This window comes from Pygocentrus nattereri, chromosome 13 (assembly GCF_015220715.1).
Source record: "Pygocentrus nattereri isolate fPygNat1 chromosome 13, fPygNat1.pri, whole genome shotgun sequence".
Classification (NCBI taxonomy): Eukaryota; Metazoa; Chordata; class Actinopteri; order Characiformes; family Serrasalmidae; genus Pygocentrus; species Pygocentrus nattereri.
In genome coordinates, this window is record NC_051223.1 from 2093200 (window position 1) to 2097479 (window position 4280).

Sequence of the window (4280 nt, forward strand, 5' to 3'; positions counted from 1 at the left end):
ATGCGACATAACCACCAACACAAAGCGCATACAGAACGGAGAGATACGTGCAGAGCATTGTAGGAAAAAAAAAAGATTTAGCACTATTTTAACATTATCAGCGTGACATATAAAACCTTATAAGACTTATGCAAGTTCACTGGTCATTTTGCATAGCAGATAAAATGATGATATTTGTAGTGTAGAAGGACAGACGTCTGGTTCCTATCGTACTATAATAATGACTGACTTAGTAAATTTCTTTAGAAAGATGCATTTCACACCAAACCACTCTGAATTATTTTAGTTACATCTAATCAGTCGAATGACTAAGTAAGCGTTCCCCTTTAAGCTGCAAAGAGTGCTGTGTAAACAGTTTAAATATTGGAATGAAATTTAGATGAAATGTATTCATTAATATTAGATGCTGCTCACCATTGGCTGTATTGTAAGGAGATCTTGCTTGATTTCCAGCGATGCCTCAGCCATCTGTGTTTGAGAGTCCAAAAGAACAGAACTGGCCTCGTTCTCTCAGAGGTGGTAGGATGGCTCCCCACCAATACCTCATAATCATAGGCAACACTTTTTTTTTTTATTTATGTACTGAATTACTCTATGGGTGGCACGGTGGCGTGGTGGGTAGCGCTGTCGCCTCACAGCAAGGAGGGCATGTGTTTGAGTCCCCAGTTGGGCCCCCGGGGTCCTCTCTGTGTGGACTTCATGTTCTCCCCATGTCTTCGTGGGTTTCCTCCAGGTTCTCCGGTTTCCTCCCACAGTCCAAAGACATGCAGTTGGAATGTGTGTCTGCCCTGCGATGGACTGGCCACCTGTCCATCCTGCCTTCCGCCCAGTGACAGCTGGGATAGGCTCCAGCACCCCCCACGACCCAGAAGGAGAACTGGCTTAGAAGATGTGTGTGTGTATGATTTACTCTATGCTTAACCCTTTAAAATCACAGACTTGTTACCATACTAAGGCTTATTATTCAGCAGTTACAAGGACTTGGCAGAACTATTCTAAAGTTATAGGATTCTGGGCCTGCCGGTGGACCCTGGCCAAGGGTTAAGGAAGTTGCAGTCTCATGTTAGATTAACTCTAATTCTCAGAGCTCTCTGTCTTTTTTGAGACATTTACTGGATCAGGCAGGTCTAAGAGTGCCATTAACTTCTTAAATACCCTGGTTTATTACATGCGGTTATCATTCAGGAACTACAGAGACTTCAATGTAAACTGGCTGAGCTATTCTTAGGTTGTAGAAGTGCATAATAAAAATGTGGGTCTACTGGTGGGTCCTGGCCATGTAAGGGGTTAATAGAACTCCATTTAACCGTGTGCTCCTGCAGTCTCCTACTGTATAAAGCCAGGCTTATAGAGGCCTGGACACTGGCTGTGTTTGATAGATATGCTGTCTTCGTGGAAGCACTCAGAGGCTCAGGAGTGGAGCGGAAGGAGAGGCGACTGCCTTTCTCCATCTGTCGCCACTATGATCCAGCAATGATGAACAAGCTTCTGGAGTCTTGTCTGTCTGTGGGCTTTATTGACTTCTTCTGGTTCGTTTCATAGCCAAGTAAAAGTGGGTCTTTGCCCTGTGTCTGCTCTTTACGAGGATGACCTGTAGGTTAGCTTAGAATTAGGCTAGTTAGTTGAATGTAGGAGGCCCATGACATGTTGCTCTAATTCATGTGTAGGGCAGATATTCTGAGACCAAAGCCATGGCCCTGGCCGTGTAAGGGTTAACCACCATTTTTCAAGCTCTTTCATTTATTAGTGCTGGAGATGCTTCACCACCAGCTACTGTTTTATTTAGTTTGTTTTGTTTTTTTTACATTTGTATTGTTAGTCATTTTAAACAACAATATATTTAACTTGTATTTAAAAGTGTGCTCTTCACCTACTGTTTGCTCCTCTGTTGATGCCGCCTTGTTCTCGAATCCTCGCCAGCACACAATGAACCTTGGAACCTTGGGGCAGTCGTGGGCTGGAGGTTAGGGAACCAGCCTTGTGGTTCCTCTGGTTCGATCCCCAAAGCCGATCGCATGTGACTGAGGTGTCCTTGAGCAAGACGCCTAACCCCCAACTGCTCCCCGGGCGCTGCGTATAGGGCTGCCCACCGTTCCAGGCAAGTGTGCTCACTGCCCCCTAGTGTGTGTGTGTGTGTGCTCACTAGAGTGTGTGTGGTGTTTCACGTCACGGACGGGTTAAATGCGGAGGCGAAATTTCCCTGTTGTGGGACTAATAAGGGTCTCTTAATATATTGGCTGGTGAAGGATGTACCCGTTGGACCCTTCGTTGCCATGGAAAAGAAGGACGCATTTCTTTGTGTAGGTGTTCTCTGGCAGGTTCCTCCTTGCACACCTGCTATGAAAATCAAACTTGCACAGTGTTTTACTGATAATAGATGCACGTACTTTGACATCAACTGTGGCAAGAGCTACCTGGTCCCGTAATGACATTTTAAGATTGTTGGAGACGTCTTTACACGTCTTGCCCTCTGCTCTTAGGATGGCCTGACCTGGTTGTTTTAAATGCTCTCCACTTATAAATTATTTTCCACAGTGGAATGTCTGATTTCTAATTTCTTTACATGACAGTACATGCAGATCTTATACATCGTCTTAAGTAAGCAGGCTAACTAATAACAATGACTACCACAAGTATAAATTAAGTTTAAAAAAAACTATTTTTGTGTATTGCTGATGATTGAACATTAACAGGGCCTCGGAATTCTCCATTCAGATTGACTACTTTAGTTTTCTGACCAAAAGCTAACAAAGAATAAAAAAATAAAAAAGAAACCAAAACATCCATCCAATTTCTAAGCCGGTTCTCCCTCAGGGTTGCAGGGGGTGGGGGGTGTTGGTGGTGGTACCTTTATCTTTTAGCTTCATCCTCATCTTCTCATGGTTAAGACAGGATTAAGCAGTCACTTTCCAGGGTCTTATTAGACAACATAAAGGTAGCATACAGAATTGACTTAAAAGTTGTTAGGGGCCTCTGATGGCTGTGGGGCCCTAAGCAGCCATTCATGTCACTTAATAGCTTATTCAGCCCTGTAATGTGAAGGAGACCATGGTTTCATTCTTACCCTCCCTGTCTCTGTTTATCTCTCCGTCTCTCTTGAAGAAGAAATTGTACAATTTTGGAGGCCTGTGTCTCCACTAATAAAGCAGTCGTCCCGCTTAGTCTTTGAAGTACCATCAGTTATCCCGGTTTCAAATTGCCTCAAGGCTTCCTTTTATTTTCTCTTGCTGCAACCCAGTCTTATCATTGTTGTTGTCTAATCAAATGACTTTGCTTATTCTATAGCCATCCTTGGATGCATCGCATAGCCTTGTAATAAGAGAAATTGCACGGATGGCCCGAGGAGCCGCGACGCCGCTGAGAAGACGCTCCTGCTGTCACTCTTACAGCTCAGCTCGTACATCTGCAGCACGGAGCCTTGTCATTACCCTCCTCACACACACACTGGGAGAAGTCACGTCTTCTCCTCAGAGCAAAGAATCTCGACCACATGCTGTCACTCCGAGCTGTTGCGCAACTGTTTTTGTTTTGGATGAGTCGTCCGTGTCTAGTAACTGTAAATGACCCGGGTGCACATGTAAGAGCAGCGTGTGTTCTTAAAGCAAAAGTCCAGCTAAAAATCAAAAGTGCACATTTTTTTTCTCTTACAGTTTTCTGATCAGTAGTCAGGCCAGGATGCATGTTCGCTTATGTTGTTTTGGACAGGAACTATGAGGCTAATATACACCATTAAAAAAATCAGTTCATTAACAATATGTTATTTTAATGGTCTGTAAAATTAATTTTATCGTGATTCTAAATACTGTAATCTTCCTGTAATTTCATTATTTCTACTAATTACTCTGACAGACAACAATATAACGACAACAACGAAAGCCTTTGAAATAAACACAAAGGCCTGTGAAATAAAGGTGATCAGCTGGCTATATATTTAATTGATATAGTGGGTTTTATTGTACTTTGGTTTTGTGCTTTTGTATTTTATATAGTGTTTTGCATCATTGCCACTAATACAGTGTCACTGGACAGATCAGTGCACAAAACCGCTAACTGCCAATTCTGTTACTTCAGCCAGCATTCCACTACATGGTAAGGGGAGAGGGGGAGGCATCCTGCCCACCCAACAGAGCAAGCGTAGTTGTTTTCTCTTGGACCAGGCATGACTACATCACAGGGCAGCAAACTCTCAGTCTCCCGACAGCAGGCCCAATGCTTAAGGCCCCCGCTCAGGAGCCCACGAGTCCTGTTTTTAGCAGCTCTCTTAAAAAAGGTACCAAAAG

The 4280-nt window shown here is 43.6% G+C and overlaps 1 long non-coding RNA gene across 1 annotated transcript in view; it reads right to left on the bottom strand.

Moving 5' to 3' along the window:
• LOC119264936 overlaps positions 1-712 on the bottom strand; it is a 5471-nt gene extending 4759 nt beyond the window's left edge. The window contains exon 1 of the long non-coding RNA XR_005131288.1: positions 415-712. This is a non-coding gene — a long non-coding RNA (uncharacterized LOC119264936). The remainder of the gene's footprint in view (positions 1-414) is intronic.
• Between the last annotated feature and the right edge of the window lie 3568 nt (positions 713-4280).